Genomic DNA, 18633 nt, shown 5'->3' with positions numbered 1-18633 from the left:
ATGCGCGCCTTCTCTCAGCAATACTGCGCGCCCGCTCTTGAGGGGTGTGCGCCCGCACACAAGGCGCACACATGGCGCACGCAACACTCTGTTTTGGTTCTGCTTCTGTTGCTGTGCTGTGCGCGGGTTCTCCCAGAGCTGCGCGCCCGCGCACATCAGTCGCGCGCCCGCACACGGAGCGCACACATGGCGCACAATTCTTCTGTTTGTGTTCTGCCAAGGAGCCATCCTGCGCGGGTTCTCCCAGTGCTGCGCGCCCGCACACAGGGGAGATTGGGTGTGAATTGCTCTTCTTCCAATGCCTTGGTTCCTACAAAACAAAAACAAAGAAAACAAGGAGAAAGGCAAACAAGGAAAAGAGGAACAAAAAGGAGAGAAAAGGGGGCAAACAAGCTACAAATGGGTGGGAAAAACCCGTAAAGAGTACATTAAATTGTGGCATAAATGCCACTCATCAAATTCCCCCACACTTGCTTCTTGCTTGTCCCCAAGCAAGGGAAACCAAGGCAAAAGGCAACAAACACAACATGACAAGGTTCAGGAGAATCAATCTAATGCCACGGTGAGAATTGCTCAGATCGGACTCAGATAAAGTGACATTGATCAAAGAATACTTACCTTTCTCAATTCAAGAGGGGAAACACGCTTTAAGATGCTCAAGGTTGAAAGAGACAAACCTAAGCTAAGCATAGAGAACTAATGATTTCATCTTCCGCCCTAGCGCCATCCAAGACGGTCCTCGTTCTCTCCACTAGCTTCAATTTCTTACTCTCTTTCTTTGCTTTTGTATTTAGTTTTATTTGCTTATTTTGATTTTCCTTAATTGCTTATTGATCATGTTGATGCTTATTGATTTGATGATTGATATTGCCTTCAATATGATTTGTGAGTAGTCCCCTAGCCAAGGGTGTGGGGATGGTGTAGTTGTTGATTGATTCATGCTTATGATGTTGGGGTTTTGTTAATGGTGATTAAAGTCTTTGTGTGTTTGATGTTCTTTAATCTTCTTGCAAGTGCACATTGTTAGTTGATTAAAGGTGAATCTTTGCTAACAAGAAACGGAAGTTGACTTAGTTAAGATTCATTACTATCGATAGTTCTTTGATTGCACCTTCTAATATATGGTTCTAGTGTGGAAACATAGAGGCTATGTTAGGAGAATTTGATTGACCCCGGAAGGCGGTTAGATTAAGCTTTAATTCGATATTCTTACATGCTTAGTTTACCATTGCCTTGCCTCCGTGTTATTGCATGATCAATTGGCCACTACATCTACCTACTTCCCTTGGTGCTTAGTTATATTGGTTTTAATCGTTCCTAATCTCTAGTTTAATTTCTTAGCTTTTCACACTTCTTGTACCGAGGTAGCTTAAGTATTGAGTAGTGAATGTGGTGTTTATGCATGTCTCCTTGTGGTTCGACCCCTATACTTGCCTTATACTTGTATTAGGTTTGTTTAGGTGTATAAATTATATTTGATTGAGGTGTAGTCGTTTGACGACGCGATTATTACCTTGTCAAATTTGGCGCCGTTGCCGGGGAGACGGCTTCCATTAATTTTTCACTACTTCATTTGAGACTATCTCATTCCTTGTCTTTTAGTATTTGTTACTTCTTGTTACTTGTCAGTGCTTACGTTCTCCTTAGCTTTGTTGTATGAACAGAGGACGAACTCGCTCAAGGTCTTTGGTCCCCATTGATCCGGAGTTAGAAAGATCTTTGTCCTTACTTCGAAGAGAAGCGAGAGCGAGGAGTAGAAATTCTTACACCCCAACGAAAGAAGGAGTAAGAGAATTGGAAGATACTCCACCATCTTCACCCTCAAGTGAAGACTTAGATAGCCCTAATTCGCTATCAAGTCCCGATATCAACCCCTTTTCAAACTTTAAGTCCGGAGGTGAAGACGGTCCTAAAATGGGAGAGAATACACCTTTGAGTCGTCTTGGGGCTCCCGAAACCTTTAGAGCCCAAAGTGGGATCCTAACTCCTACCACTCAAGCCAACAACTTCGAAATCAAGCCCAATTTGATTGCTTTGATAGAGAGGAAACAATTCTCGGGTGGGAAATTTGAGAGCCCTCATGAGCATTTAAAAGAATTTGAGAAATATTGTGACACAATCAAAGCCAACGGGGTGACTCAAGAGTACATCCGTCTCAAGATGTTTCCATTTTCTTTAATTGGGAGAGGTCTAGAATGGCTAGAGAAGGAGGTGCCCCCTAACTCTCTCACAACTTGGGACCAAGTGACTACGGCTTTCTTGAGGAGATTTTATAACCATAGGAAGACCGCCGAGGCTCGATCGTTGATCCAAGGCTTTCGTCAAAAGAGTGGTGAGACTCTAAGTGCGGCATGGGACCGGTACAAGGAGCTTCAACGCCAATGCCCACATCATGGGATACCCAAGTATCAACTCATCCACACTTTCTATGGAGGTCTCTCACCTCAAGGGAGAACAAGCCTAGATGCCGCCGCCGGCGGTCCAATCATGAACAAGGGAGAGGATGAAGTGGAATGCATCATAGAGGAGGCCGCAAAGCACTATGATGATTGGTACGAAGGAGAAAGGGAGGCCACTTCTAGCAAAGGTGTCTATGCATTGGAGCAAGCCAACGCAATCAACAACCTTTCTTCCCAAATCTCCAAGATGGCCAAGCAAATGGATGAAATGATGAAAGAAAGGTCCAATCCTCATGGTAATACCTCCCCTTCAACCAAGGGAGGCAATGGTATGGCCACTTCTTCCCCCTCTTCTTATAATAAAATGCCTCAAGGATGCATGTTTTGCTCAAATTGTGAAACCTATGATCATGATACCTCCCATTGTGTGTATGTTTGTGAAGTTCAACCCCCTCCCTATGAACATGATGATAGTGTAGAAGATGTCAATGCCATGAATTTTTCTCCTAGAATGGAAAATGTAGGGAACTTGAGGCCAAACCCTAATCAAATGGGGAATTGGAATCAAGGTGGAAACCGTGGTTGGAATCAAAGTGGTGGTGGTTATGGTAACCAATATCATGGTGGGGGAGGCCCTTCCAATTTCAATGGAAGAGGCTACTCTAACCAAAGAGGGTATGGCTACCAAAACCAACAACCCAACTCCCGATACCAAGACCATCAAAATCAAAATTTTGGTGATCAAGGTAACTTGGGAAATAATCGACAAGGTAGTGTTCCCAACCAAGGAGCCGGAGGCAATAGGGGCCAAAATGTTTCTAACTATGCCCAAACCAATAGGCCTCCGGGTTTCTATCAATCCCAACTTCCTCCACCTCAACAACCTCTTCAAATTGAGGCCCCTCCTAATGATCCCGTGATGGCTAAGCTAGATGCCATCATGAAGATGCATGAGGAGGAAAAGAAGAGGAATGAGGAAGAAAAGAAGTGAACCAATGCTCATATGAAAATGCTTGAAACCCAAATTGCCCAACTTGCTTCCAATTCTTCCTCTTCTTCTTCTTCCTCTATCCCTAGTCAAGGAGTCAACCCAAAACCTTTGTATGCCGTGACAACAAGGAGTGGAAAGGTAGTAGGGAGTGACCCCTTAGTTGAGGAAGAACCTCGAAATGAAGTAGAGTTGGAGAGGGGGAGTGAGAGAACCAAGGAACCTTCTAATGTTGAGAGGGAGAGGGATGTTGAGGTGCAAAAGGAAAAAGAGACCACCCCCTTGCCCCTAAATCTCCAACCTAGAGAGGAGAGGCTACCTTTTCCCCAAAGATTTGTGAGAGCTAAGCTTGATGCTCAATTTGGGAAGTTTTTGGATGTGATCAAGAACTTGCATGTTTCCCTCCCTTTTATAGATGCTATGAAACAAATGCCCCATTACTCTAAGTTTTTGAAAGATCTTTTGAGTGGGAGAAGGGAGTGTGAAACGGTGAGCTTGACCGCCAATTGTAGTGCAATCCTTTCCAACAAACTTCCCACTAAGTTGAAGGATCCGGGTAGTTTTTCCATTCCTTGTTCTATCAATGGGATTGAGTTTGACAAAGCTTTATGTGATTTAGGAGCGAGTGTGAGCCTCATGCCCTACTCCGTCTACCAAAAGCTCAATGTAGGAACCCTTTCCCCCACCAACACCACTCTCCAACTAGCGGATCGGTCTATTAAATTTCCCATGGGGAAGGTGGAGGACATCCCCCTTAGGGTAGGGAAGTTTACATTCCCCGTGGACTTTTACGTGCTAGAAATGGATGAGGATGAAAGGATTCCTATTATCTTGGGTAGGCCGTTCTTAGCCACCTCTAGGGCCATTATTGATGTGAAGGAAGGCAAAATATCTTTGAAAATTGACAATGACTCAATCGAGTTTGATTTAAATAGTGTCATGCAACAACCTTCCTCAAGTAGTGAATGCTTTAGAGTAGATGTTCTAGATTCCATGCTTAGTGAATTCTCTCGTTCCCATTTGTATGCTTCTAACGATCCCCTAGAGAATGTATTGTTGAATGATTCTAAGCTAGGTGTTCGCAAGGACGACATTCAATTCTATGAGGATTTGCTAGAGGAGAGCAAGAGCAAGTGCATGGATGAGAGCATGGAGGAGGAGGCTTTTCACACCCATGACCTCTTTCAAGTTGAGGAAAGAGAAGAGGGCACCAATGGTAAGGGAGCACCAAAGGTAGACTTGAAACCTCTACCTTTGGGCTTGAGGTATGTATTTCTTGGTTCTAATGAGTCTTTCCCCGTGATTGTTAATTCCAACCTAACGGAGGAGCAAACCTCCCTCTTGATCAATGTTTTGAAAAAGCACAAGAAAGCTTTAGGCTATACCATTGATGACATCAAAGGTATAAGTCCTTCCTTATGCATGCACAAAATTGATCTAGAGGGAGATGCCAAACCCGTTAGGCAAAGGCAAAGGAAGCTTAACCCTTCCATGCAAGAGGTTGTGCGGAAGGAAGTGGCTAAGCTTCTTGATGCGGGAATTATATACCCAATTGCTCATAGTGATTGGGTATCTCCCGTGCAAGTTGTGCCTAAGAAAGGGGGAATGACGGTAGTGAAAAATGATCATGATCAACTAGTTCCCACTAGGCTTGTAACCGGTTGGCGCATGTGCATTGACTATCGCCAACTCAACACAAGTACATGCAAAGATCATTTTCCATTACCGTTCATTGATCAAATGTTGGAGAGGCTTACAAAGCATTCCTTCTATTGTTTTCTTGATGGTTATTCGGGGTTTTTCCAAATCCCGATTGACCCCAAGGATCAAGAGAAGACGACTTTCACTTGTCCCTACGGTACTTATGCGTATCGTAGGATGCCTTTTGGGCTTTGTAATGCTCCCGCAACATTCCAACGTTGTATGATGTCCATTTTTAGTGATATGATTGAGGATGAGATAGAGGTCTTTATGGATGACTTCTCCGTTGGAGGAGCCACCTATGAAGACTGTCTATCTAATTTATCTCGTTGCTTAGAAAGATGTGAGAGGGCTAACCTCGTGCTAAATTGGGAAAAGTGCCATTTTATGGTAGAAAGTGGGATTGTTCTTGGGCACAAAATTTCCCATGCCGGCATTGAGGTTGATAGAGCCAAGGTAGAGGTCATTGAGAAACTTCCTCCCCCCACCAACGTGAGGGAAGTGAGGTCTTTCCTTGGCCATGCCGGGTTCTATCGGCGTTTTATAAAAGACTTTTCTTTGATTGCAAAACCTCTCACATCCCTATTGCAACAAGATAAAGAGTTTATATTTGATGATGCTTGTCATGAGTCTTTTTGCAGGTTGAAAGAGGCCCTTTGCACCGCCCCTATTGTCCAAGGCCCGGATTGGTCTCTTCCATTTGAGCTCATGTGCGATGCAAGCGACGAGGCTATTGGTTCGGTTCTTGGGCAACGAAAGGATGGGAAGCTTCATGTCATACATTATTTGTCCAAAACTCTCAACGACGCTCAACGAAACTACACAACCACCGAGAAGGAATTCTTAGCGGTTATTCACTCATTTGAGAAGTTTAGAACCTACCTCATTGGTTCTAGGACAATTGTGTACACCGACCATTCGGCTCTCAAATATTTGATAGGGAAGAAGGAAGCTAAACCAAGGTTGTTGAGATGGGTTTTAGTTCTCCAAGACTTTGACTATGAAATGAGAGATAAAAAGGGTGCCGAGAACGTGGTAGCGGATCACCTTTCAAGGTTGGGCAGTGCAAGGTTCAAGGATGATGGTTTGCCAATTGAGGATGCTTTAAGGGATGATGTGCTATACGTTCTTGAGGTGAAGTCGGCTCCATGGTATGCGGATATTGTGAATTACTTGGCTTGTGGTGCCATACCTCCGGATTTCACTTCACAACAACGTCGAAAACTCAAGCACGAGGCAAAGAGATATATTTGGGATGAACCGATTTTGTTGAAGAGAGGGGTTGATGGGTTGTTGAGGAGATGCGTTCCCGATGAAGAGTTTCAAAGTGTTCTCCACATGTGTCATTCCTCTCCTTGTGGTGGGCATATGAGTGCTCAGAAAACCGCCTCAAAAGTTCTCCAATCAATGCTCTTTTGGCCTTCCTTATTCAAGGACTCATGGGTATTTGTCAAGACCTGCGATAGATGTCAAAGGGTGGGGAATATTTCGAGAAGGGATGAAATGCCACAAAACCCCATCCTTGAGCTTGAAGTTTTCGATGTATGGGCGATAGATTTCATGGGGCCTTTTGTCTCCTCCAATGGGAACAAATATATTTTGGTAGCCGTTGACTACGTGTCCAAATGGGCGGAGGCCGTGGCATTTCCAACAAATGACTCAAAAGTGGTGGTCAACCTCTTCAAGAAAGTGATTTTCCCAAGATTTGGTGTTCCGAGGGCAATTATTAGTGATGGGGGGTCGCATTTCAAACACCACACCTTCGTGCGACTACTTGAGAAATATGGGGTATCTCACAAGCGGGGGCTTGCTTACCACCCCCAAACAAGTGGTCAAGCGGAGGTCACGAATAGAGAGCTCAAAGTGATCTTGGAGAAAACAGTTGCCAGAACGAGGAAGGATTGGTCCTCTAAGCTCATTGATTCTCTATGGGCTTATAGGACCGCTTTCAAGACGCCAATTGGGACCACCCCCTACAAGCTTGTATATGGGAAGAATTGCCATTTGCCCGTGGAGATGGAGCATCGTGCTCATTGGGCGATCAAGCAAATCAACCTTGATCTCCATAGTGCGGGGGAGCAAAGACTTTTAGAGTTACATGAGCTAGAGGAATTGAGGTTGAGTGCTTATGAGAATGCAAGCATGTATAAGGCAAGATCAAAAGCATGGCACGACGCTCAAATCATCAAGAAAGATTTTGTGAAAGGGAAAAAGGTGCTCCTCTTCAATTCAAGGTTGAAACTCTTCCCGGGCAAGCTCCGATCAAGATGGAGTGGGCCTTACATTGTTACGGAGGTGTTTCCATATGGTGCTTATGAAATTTTCCAAGATGGGCACTCCCCCTTCAAAGTCAACGGCCACCGTCTCAAGCCTTATTTTGAAGGATCCCCAAGTGATGAACCAATTTCAGTTACTCTAATTGATGTGCATCGTCAATTCCACCCTCCTTAATCATCTCGAAGAACGTCGAGCTAACGACGCTAACCAAAAGCGCTTCCGGGAGGCAACCCGAGTTTCTAACCCTCTTCTACTTTCTTCTTTTCTTGTTAGTTTTTCATTTTACAACTTTGGATTATTGGGATTTTTGAGTTTTTGATTATAATTGAGTCTTTGATAAACGGTGCGTCTAGCATGATACATGACTATTTTTTGTAGGCCGTTTGGTGTTATGTTTGGAGCTAAGTTGAGGTTTGGAGACTTGAAAGTGAGCGAGGAGCCTTACACAAGAGGATTTGATGAAGACCCTGTGCGCGGGCGCGCAGGCCTGGGAGAACCCGCACACAGGGAAGCTCAAATTCCAGAAAGTTTTGCGCGACATCTGCGCGACATGTGCGCGGGCGCGCACACAAAGGATGTGCGGGCGCGCAGGCCTGGGAGAACCCGCGCAGGATGGAAGGCAAAATTCCAGAAAGTTTTGCGCGACGTGTGTGCGACATCTGTGCGGGCGCACATATAAAAGCTGCGCGGGCGCGCAGGCCTGAGAGAACCCGCGCAGGTGTGCAGGCAAAATTTCAGATTCTGGCAGAATGTTTTGCGCGACGTGTGTGCGCCTTGTGTGCGGGCGCGCAGTCAACTTGCGCGGGCGCGCAGTATACCTGCGCGGGCGCGCAGATCTGGGTTTATCGGGGCTAAAATCTCATTTTTCCCGATTTCATCCTCATTTCATCCTCACCTCCTCACGATTCTCACTCTCTCTCCTCAAAAACACAAACCCTAACTTCCCAAATCACCTCTAATCTCACTTGTTTCCTTGAAATCTTAACAAATCCCTTACATTCCCTCAATTTCCTCACAAATTTATCACTTTTCCCTCTCAAAATCACCCATTTTTCACCAATTTCGGAATTGCTCCTTGGTGGCCAAAGTGGTGGTGCGTGAGTGGTCGTGGTGGTCTTCATGCTCTTCAATTGTGGTATAATCCTAAACTTTGACTACTTTGTAGCTTTAATTCACTAGATAATACCATGTTTTAGGATTGTTAAGCAAAAAAATTGAACTTGCATGAATTTTGTGTGATTTTGAGAAAGTTTAGCTTATAATTGTGGTTTTTGTTGGGATTTTCTTGGTGATTTGTGTGTATTGTTGATGACAATTGTTGTTCTCATGAATCTTGGCTAGCAATTACTTGGCTTGAATATTGAGAATTGTGTGTATAATCACTAGTTTGATTTTGAGCATTGAAAATTGTTAATGTATGAGGATTGAAAATGCATGTTGATTGAAAGTTTTGATGCTTGATTTTGAAACTTGCCTAGTGATTCTTCATTTAGCGATTGAGTATTGTGAATTTTGGCCTGGATTTTCGTTATTCATAGTTGTTTCTTGCTTGTGATATTTGTGTCTGGAAAGGTTGTTGCTCCTAACCCCTTTTCAGGTACCAGAATCAAAGGTTTCTCTTGTTGTTGTTGTTGTGGGAAGGTTTTGGTATTTCTGAGTGTTGGAGTCACTCCCTGGTGTTCTCGGTTTTCTTGGGTTGTTGAGTAAGTTGGTAAAGACGAGCGGTAGGAGAAGGAGTAGAAAGGAGCCTAGAATGTCAGTTGACGAGCCTCAACCCTCCTCCCAAAATCAAAACCAAACACAATCCTCTCTTCCCACTCTAAAGTTTGTAAACCGACACCATGCACCCTTCCATCAAACACTCCTCAAACGCAAGCTTAACCCCACCCGACACTACTATCAACGCTCAATGCGTGATTTGGGGATAGATGAGGACCTTCGGTCCCTTCTCGACAATCTTGGGATGAGTGAGTTCATCAATCACCAATACCCAACCTTCAAAGAACCCACCTACGAGTTCCTCGCTTCCTTTGAGAAGGAACCCGTTGGAAACAACGAATTCCAAATCTCCTTCCAACTTTTCAATGCCCGCCATGTCGTCTCTCTTCGGCGTCTAAATGAACTCTTAGACTTTAACCCCGACGCCGACCTTCTTGCCCCATCCACCGAGCTCTTCCCCGAGTACGATGCTTTCCGTTGGTGGCGGACAATTACCGATTCGGAGGAGTTTAGTACTCGGTACTCGGTGGCAAGCCAAATCATCCACCCGGTACTCCGCATCCTTCACCGCATCTTGGGGTTTGCGGTGTTTAGTAAGCAAGACTTGAGTAAACTCTCTCACGAGGAGCTTTTCACTCTTTGGGTCGCCACAAAGGAGGAGTTGAGTGGGCGGCTCAACATGGGGTATTGGTTTGTGCTTTGTTGCGAGGCAATCAAGAATGGGAACAAGACGGGAGAGATTGCCTTAGGAGGGATGATTTCAAGGATCGCCTCGAAGTTAGGGGGTGAGGTTCTCTTCCCTTTTTGTACAAGGGCGGGAAGAGAAAGAGACATATTCGTGGATATCTCCTATATGAGGAAGTCGGTTTTCATCCAACCAACCGACGATGTGAACAACTTCCATGATTGGTGCGTTGAGAGGGAGCACCATTGCATTCTTCCATTTCCGAGCCGCACTTCCTTTGAGAGGAACGCAAGGAATGTGTGGAAGGTTCCTAAGGACAATGGTGTCCTTCCTAACGCTCTTGGAGGTGAGCGAAATATGATCATCCGTGAGCGGCATCAGCAGCATCAACATCAACAACAAGAAGAACAACAACAAGAAGAACAACAACAACAATTCCAGCAGCAACAACAATTTCAGCAACAGCAATTTCGTCAGCAACAACAACAACAAGGATTTCAACTTCAAGGTTTCCAGCATGGGGAGGGATCCCAAGGTTTGCGCGTCCCCTCCTCTAGTGAGGGAGGTATGGCCTCTTCCTCTTCTTCTTTTAACCTTGAGCAAGCTTTCCAAAACCTGTCAATGCAGGTAAACCGGTTGACGGAGGCCTCCGATGGGTACTCGGTTTACAATGCCAACATTTATGATTGGCATGTAAACCAAGGACATTTTACCCCACCGGTGAACTATCCGTATTTTCCGCCCCAACAGGGGCCGGTTCCTTCTTACGAGGAACCGCATTCTGACGGCACTCCCCGTCAACCGGTTTGGCCCTATTGGTCCGGGCCTTCATCTCAAGGGACCCCCCGAGTGAACTACCCCACCTCTGAGGGGTATGATTACAAGGCACCGGGGGGGTGTGATTACCGTGGGGACCCCAACTACCCCATGTACACATCCGAGCCCCTTGAGATGCCCCCTCCCTATGACCCTCTTCCGGATTACCAGCAAGAGTTATACCGGAACCGTGGTTTTCCACCGGGTTACACCGGTGGTTGGGACCCCCATGGCCCTCCTATCGACGTCGACTACGAGTGGCGTCCTTATGGAGAGAGCTCTAGTTCTCACATGGAGGACTAGGGCCCTCGGGCCGAGTTTAGCCCTTCCTCCCACCCCATTCTCCACTTTGTTCAACCCGAGGACGGTTTTCCGTTCTAGTGTGGGGGGGTGCTTGTTTATTGTTCCATTTAAGGGCTTTGTTTTTATGGGGCGTGATTTTGGGCCAATAGGTGTCTTTTTGGAAAATTCCCTCCTCTCTTTTCAACAAAATGATGATGATGATGTTTTAATGAAACCTTGTGTTGTTTTTGGCTCCCTTTCTTTTCAAAAATCCAATTTCCCCTTTAATCCAAACTTTTTCTTGTGTTATTTTTGCTTTGTATATATTTCTCTTGCTACTAACCAAACATTTGCCGAGTTGTGTTGGATTTTGACATTTTGTAGGGCTTATTGGCGCGTCCCCCAAAGTTTTCCAAGCAATGGAGCTTCATTGATAGTGGACTTGCGTTCTCTAAGCATATTTGGGTGACAAATTTCCCTTCTCAACTCTTTAAATATTTGAATGGTTGCATAGTTTAGTTTAGATTAGGAAGAAGTTGAATGGTTCGAGGTTGTTTGATTTGGTTCTAAGGAACCTGGGATCGTTGATGTTGTATTCAACGATCATTGTATGTCGATTGGGATTTATGTGATCTACATGCCTCTCTTATGAACCGTTTTGATTTCTTCCTTTTTCCCTTGTGGGTTGTTTTTCTTCTTCCTTTTTGTGACATTCATAATCATGACAAGAGAAAATAATTTTTGGAAATTGAGAATTTGCTCGTTCATTTGGAAATGTGGACCTATATGCTTTTGTTATGACATATTTTTGAATGCTTACCTTCCTAGTTGAAGAGGGTCTTCACGGTTTGAGAGTGCTTAGGGTTGAACTAGACACATTTTAAGCTAAGGTAGCCCGGTTTAGAACTCTTGAGGACGTTTGAACCCCTAGTTCACGGGAAAGTGGTAAGATGGTGTTGCTCTCCGTAGTGAATAGGATTCCTTTGGTTGGTAATTGCTTAAATTCATATCCCATGTGAGCGTTTATTGTTCAAGCCTCCATCACTTTTGTCGAGCGGCATTTTGGATCCTCAACTATGTGTGTCTTAATCCTTGTGTTGGTATCTAGCTCCCAAGACCGTGATCATATAACTCTAGAGGAGGAAGAGGGCATCTCTTCTCATTTTTCTTTGTTTTCCTTGTGTTTTGTTACAAATTTGGTTTTATTTTGCATGTACCTTCTTGCTAGCCATGTTGAGCCTTATTTCCCCTTTCTTGGTTAAACCACATTACAAACCTAGCGGCCTATGTCCTACCAACCTTTGTAGTTAGTGAAGCATCGGCTTGTGAGGTTCGGGTTTGAGAGTCTTTATTTTAAACAAGAAAGTTGTGCAATTTGGTTCGAATGAGGTCTTGAAAGTTTATTCGTGAAAAAAAAAAAAGTGTGCAAAAGGTTCGGCAAGGAAGTTGTGATCTATGAAAACCAAGCATCTTCAAAAAAAAAAAAAAATAAATAAAAAAAAAAAAAAAAAAAAGAAAAGAGAGGAAAGAAAAAAATAGGAATTTGAAAAAAATTTTGAGTGTAATAAAAATCTTGAGAAAGAAAAAAAGAGAGTAGTATTGTCATGTAATTTGTATTGAAGGTTGTGATTTGAAACTTAGGTTAGATTCTTATGTTGTTATTGAGAGATGGCCACTCTTATGCTTCACTTAGGAGTCTCCACCAAAGTTTTCAAATTAATTCCCTACCTTAACCTTTAGCCATGACATTACAACCCTAACTAAGACCCTTGGACTCTAAAGGGGCGTGATCAAGGAAACGGTGGAGGGAGATAGATTTCAACCCTATGGAGAGAGTACGCATAGTTGAGATGTCGGGATAGCCTCGTTGTTCCACATAGATTTGATTGTTTTTTTTTTTTTCTTTTTTTTTTTTTACAAAAGCAAAGAAAGAGAGTAAGAAATTGCTCATTAATTGAAGATGAAGATTTACAAAGGTTCAAGCAAGCTCCTTCTTCAATATCCAAGTTCATCAATGGAAATCCACACTTTCTCTCTCTACTAATGAAGTTTCTCTCACTAGATTAGGGCTAAAAATGTTTCTAAGTAGTGATCGACATCCCCTAAACTTCTCTACGGCCTATATATATAGGTCCCCCCAAAACATACAAAATACGAAATAAAACAAACTGCAGTTCAGCGGTACGCGCCCGCGCAAATATACTGCGCGCCCGCGCAAAAGCTGGGTGTGCGCCTTCGCAGATCTTGCGCGCCCGCAGATCTGTGGGTACGGAGGATGAGACCCATGGATGCGCGCCTTCTCTCAGCAATACTGCGCGCCCGCTCTTGAGGGGTGTGCGCCCGCACACAAGGCGCACACATGGCGCACGCAACACTCTGTTTTGGTTCTGCTTCTGTTGCTGTGCTGTGCGCGGGTTCTCCCAGAGCTGCGCGCCCGCGCACATCAGTCGCGCGCCCGCACACGGAGCGCACACATGGCGCACAATTCTTCTGTTTGTGTTCTGCCAAGGAGCCATCCTGCGCGGGTTCTCCCAGTGCTGCGCGCCCGCACACAGGGGAGATTGGGTGTGAATTGCTCTTCTTCCAATGCCTTGGTTCCTACAAAACAAAAACAAAGAAAACAAGGAGAAAGGCAAACAAGGAAAAGAGGAACAAAAAGGAGAGAAAAGGGGGCAAACAAGCTACAAATGGGTGGGAAAAACCCGTAAAGAGTACATTAAATTGTGGCATAAATGCCACTCATCAATGTCCTTCGTATTACAGTATTAAATAAATAACATTCACTACAAAAAAAAAGATCCAAAAAAACAAGAAAAAGGGCAACGTTAATTTATGGTGTTGAGTTGTATACCCACAAGGCCACAACACAAGCAGATGATATCAAAGAGACAAAGACCCATACGTATCAAATGTTGCCTTGACATTTAATTCCAACTATGAGTAGTATATGACGTGAACATAAAAGCATGTGACGAGGCTGATCAACCTCCGTATAGATAAAACACTAATTAGTAAAAACGGCAGATGACAGTAATTTATTCTGATTGTTTAATGGAAGATAACATCCTCTACAAAAACCTATATTTGATGCGCTAAGTTCTAAAATATAATGAAATGCGTGACAAACAAATGATCGAATCCACATCCAAAAACATAGACCTTGCAACTTTCACCACCAGTTTACATATATCAAGACTTCTGCTTTAGCATATATGAGAGTTTGCAAAATCTAATAAATGATAAAGCCCAGAAACCAACAAATTCAAATATACACTTGTAAACTCACGAATCTTTATCTTAAATCCGCAAAGCCCCAGCAGGATCAACACTGCAAAGTAGACAAGAAACAATGAGAAATAGGAAGATCATACCATTTAGGTTGTGAAAGGGAAGCACAAGCAAACAATAAAATGTAACAAACATATACAACATTCTATAATCTATATAGTTAGTACATATGGTCTTTATATCCTGTGACTCATTTTAACCCTAAAGCAGACAAACATAACCCCACAAGCTGGCAACGTTGAACTAATAATTTTAACCATTTATCAATGTTGTCACTTCATAGCACCCTGATTATGTGCTCATACAATAATACTACCATAAAATGGCCAAGCCACTAACAGGACTCACCCTCACTACCAAGCAGGAGAGCAACCGTATGAGCGTATGGCATCCCTATTCCCCACATTATAATGACATGTACAATATATCCATGACAGAGTTCCAGTCACCATGGACCCCACCAACGTCCCCTATCCCTAGGTAAGACCCAACCCCCTCTGTCTCTCTCCCCTTCCTGCCCTACTCCCAACACTGCCTTCAAAACTGCCAGCCAAGATTACAAATCTAAATTTTCCGCCCATGCAACTGTAGGAGAATACTTAGTAGGTGAGGAAGGGTGACAAGTGGTCAAGGGTGGATATCCACATGAGACTTATTAGAGTTATTTGACATTTTCTCCACAGACAATTGCAACACTTTGCTTTTTCAAGGTCAGACTTCAAATGCTTTGACCATAAATTTTCACCAAAACATAGGAAAAACAGTTATGTGGCTTGAAAACTTTTTATAATCTTTATCCGTACATGATTGAAGAGATAAGTAGTCAAAGTTGTGTCTTGCAAGCCATGAAAAAGCAAGTGCTGCAGTTTCTCAAGAAAAGAGAGTTTTTACTTTTCATTATTTTACCTCCAGTACTACTTTTATATTAATAAAGAAGGACCATTTGCAAATTCATCTCTACTAATCTGAGGTAGGAGGTAGGACTCTGCACTTTGCCCTCTATATCACCCAAGGAGGTATCCAAAGGTTGAGCTTATTTTAAGATCAGAGAGAGAAACATCTATAAATGGGTAAAACCGGAACCAACACAATAGTAAAAAGGTTCATAAAACCTTAGACAAATTCAGCAAGTTAAATCAGCTGGTTTAGATAAGCTAAAGTTTACACATATATCAGTATATCACCTTAGTCGCAACTGGTTAAGGCTAAGGTTGGGCAAATCTTAACCACCAAAACATCCAGAACAGCTGGCACTTTACTATATACTGTATATTCAGCAACCCATAAAGTATGCAGCCTTTTTGGATATGAAGGAAATTCCATTACCAAATGAATCATTTAATAGAGTATACAATGATGTTGGAAAACAGCAAGGCATAATAATGCTTCTTGTGTTGCATATTGGGGCTCGAATTACTAAAAGAGAAGCTTGTTTGTGCTCCTCTTTCTAACTACACCTTGGCCCCATCGAAGAACACCAAGGAAACATCATTAAAAGGATATAACAATCAGCATGTTGTAGACTCTTATCTGACTAACTGCCTCATCACAATCACTAGTCTTACTCCGTAGATTAAACAAACTTTCAGAACCTTGCTGACATTGTGATCTCTCCATGTCAGTACCGTTGAACTTTCTTTTCCTCTTTTAGTTCAGGCAAGACAAAATCATACAAGAACTACTCCTACATGTTATTTCAACTATGGTGTCACTAACACTTACTACCGCTGAATAGGCTCACGAGCTCTGCTATTTACAAATGGTAAAAGATATGTCACACAAAAACTAAGAAGAGGCACCATTGACTACACATCTCTCAATGTTTGAGAGTTTAAATGCAGAACATGAATCTCCTTACTCTAGCTGTAACCCAAGTTTTCAATAGAGGCCACATCATTGTATACTTAAAGTTGCTTCACCAAACAGATTTCCAGAAATTATTTAATAGATCAAGAAAAGAGATGTATGGTGGTATCTGGATAAGTGGATAGTGGAACAATCATACTGTCTTATCATACCTTTTTAGGCAAGGACTGATAGACGAACTAAATATGATACCAGAGGCGGAAGATGGAGAAGTTTTTCAACAAAAATGGCAACATGGCAGAATAAAAGAGTGGCTACAATTTTAGACATGCATGTTACTGTAGACACTAAATTTTGATCCCCTATTTTCCATTTTTTTACTTTTAATTCACTAATAAATTTTGTGTAATTTCATAAATATAATAATAAGATCTGATTTTGCTAACGACAACCGCAATAATTAGACATAAGAGACAAATTCAAGTAGTGTTTATTTATAATTTTGGAGTATACAAAACTCTTACAATTTGTACTCCTAATTTACGAACAAAATACGAGATTAATTCGAAGCATAACTCGAACCTTGTACACTCCGTGCCGAGAACTTCAAGTCGTCATTTATTCATGATTATGAAAATCATTAACGCCATTAGTAGCACCACTAACGCCATGATCAAAGCTAAATATAAATTTAGCACTCGAAAATGCTCGTCGAACGGAGATGGAGCTTGACGATTTTAGTTGCCGAGAGCCATGGAAACCGAAAAGGAAAAGGCAAGAGGTGTGTTTTTCGGGTAAAGGGTGATTTCGGATAAGGGAAATCTCCCTTTTATAAGGGATAAATCTTATCCGTATTTTTGTCGTATCCCAATTGTATAATCGTTTAGTCTAATAATAGTAGTAAGTGTATCTTTCAAAAATAACATAAAATAAAAAAAAATGTTGTTACCAGTGACATATGTAATAATCATGTCGTTTGACATATCCTGGTCAATAGTATCAAATTTTGACCCTTTAATCTGTACATTTTTTTTTTAAAAAAAAACCGTGACCATTTCTAAAGTATCACTTTCTAACCCCAAATAAATTTTTAGTGCTTCTGATTCTTTTTATCCTATTGTTATTATAATTATTCTACTATTTTTATATTATAAGTGGGTTCATCATATGTTATGTAAATAATTGTTACATTGTTGTTGGATTTTGTTTGACGACATGCCTAACCCATTAACATATTCATGGCTTTTGTTTCTTTATAAGTTTATTTTTTTTTTAAAAAAAAAAAAAAGGGAAAAATACAAATCATAAAAAACAAAGTAGCATATTTTGATAAGTGCAAAATCATGCAAAGCATGCATGAAAATATGCATGCATACTACCAAAGTCACGGCTCTTTTTTTCTTTTTTTTTATTTTATTATTTATTTATTTATTTATTTATTTTTTTTTGTACAACTTATTTAATTTTAACTTGTTTTAATCCTACCATTTTACTTTGCTAATAACTTACTACTACTTCATTTTTTTCATCTTCTTCCTTCCTTTCAACTTCTCACCAAAACACCATTACCACAATGCCTTCATGACTCACCCTTTTTCTTTATTTCTCTATTTTATACACTCAAAAACAACAAATGTAAGGTATGCATGTTATTTTCTTCCCGATTAATAATGCAATGACGACAATGTTTAACAGTGAAAGAGTGGTTATGAGTAAAGATACCTCTGCCATAACCACTCATTTGTTATGTCAAATCCATGCAAAAGAAGAAAATGGTAAGTCATAGTTGTAATTTAGCAACAAGAATCAGAAAATGGTGTGATATGACAATACGTTGTATCACTGAGCTGTGTTTCTTCCCAAACGGTAAGGTGATATGACCATCCACAATCCATGGCAAGCAACTTTTTTTTTCTCCTTGTTATTTTCTGATAAGTGGGTTTTGTAATAATCTTGTTTAGCTATGTTAAGTTTGAAATACGAAGAGTAAATACACTCTTCGAAGGAAAGTAGTACTAATTAACAATTGTGTTAAAATTATATTAGTACTTTTAATTATTTTTAGTCATTAATAATATTGTCATGTGTTCAGTCAAATTAATTAAGCTAAGTTTTGCATGAAGTAGTAAGCTAATTCTATTTGTCCTCTACTTCATTAAGTTGAATTTTGGTTACAATTTTTACCTAACTCTTGTATTTGTACGTATTTATTTCGTATAATAGTACGTTCTTTGTATTTTGTATCTTAGCTTCCATTTGCTCCCATATATATTCCACCCCATTCTTCACGAAAAGGGAGAAGAAAGAGATCGAAGAGAATAGTAAAAAAAAAAAACATAAAAGAAGTATAAATTATTTCAGCATTAGACTAAAAAAAAAAAAAGCAATCAAAAATTTTTATTTTCCGTAAAAAAAATTAATTAAAAAAAAAATATTGTAGAAAGACTTGGCCTAATTTTAATTCGATCGTTTTTGACACTATCTACTCTTACTAACTCCTCAAGATAGCTACTCAAAGTCAAAGGTAATATTTTCTTTCTTTTTATTTGTGATTTCATATTATTTTTACATACATTTACTAACTTTTCTACTTTTGTGTGTTCCATAACCTCCTAGGGCACTATACGTGCCGGTTTCCTAATTTGGAAACCAAGTAGAATTTGACCGACCGC

At 41.5% G+C, this 18633-nt stretch overlaps 1 non-coding gene across 1 annotated transcript; it reads right to left on the bottom strand.

Annotated features, from left to right (window-relative positions):
* Positions 1 to 2293: 2293 nt before the first annotated feature.
* LOC145587080 (small nucleolar RNA R71) lies at positions 2294 to 2399 on the bottom strand. The gene has a single exon (XR_014101122.1). It is a non-coding gene; the product is annotated as a small nucleolar RNA R71 (small nucleolar RNA).
* Positions 2400 to 18633: the final 16234 nt, after the last annotated feature.

This window comes from Chenopodium album, chromosome 16 (assembly GCF_948465745.1).
Source record: "Chenopodium album chromosome 16, dcCheAlbu1.1, whole genome shotgun sequence".
Lineage (NCBI taxonomy): Eukaryota > Viridiplantae > Streptophyta > Magnoliopsida > Caryophyllales > Amaranthaceae > Chenopodium > Chenopodium album.
The sequence above is the reverse complement of the archived record's forward strand: the minus strand, read 5'-3'. Positions and strand labels throughout refer to the sequence as shown.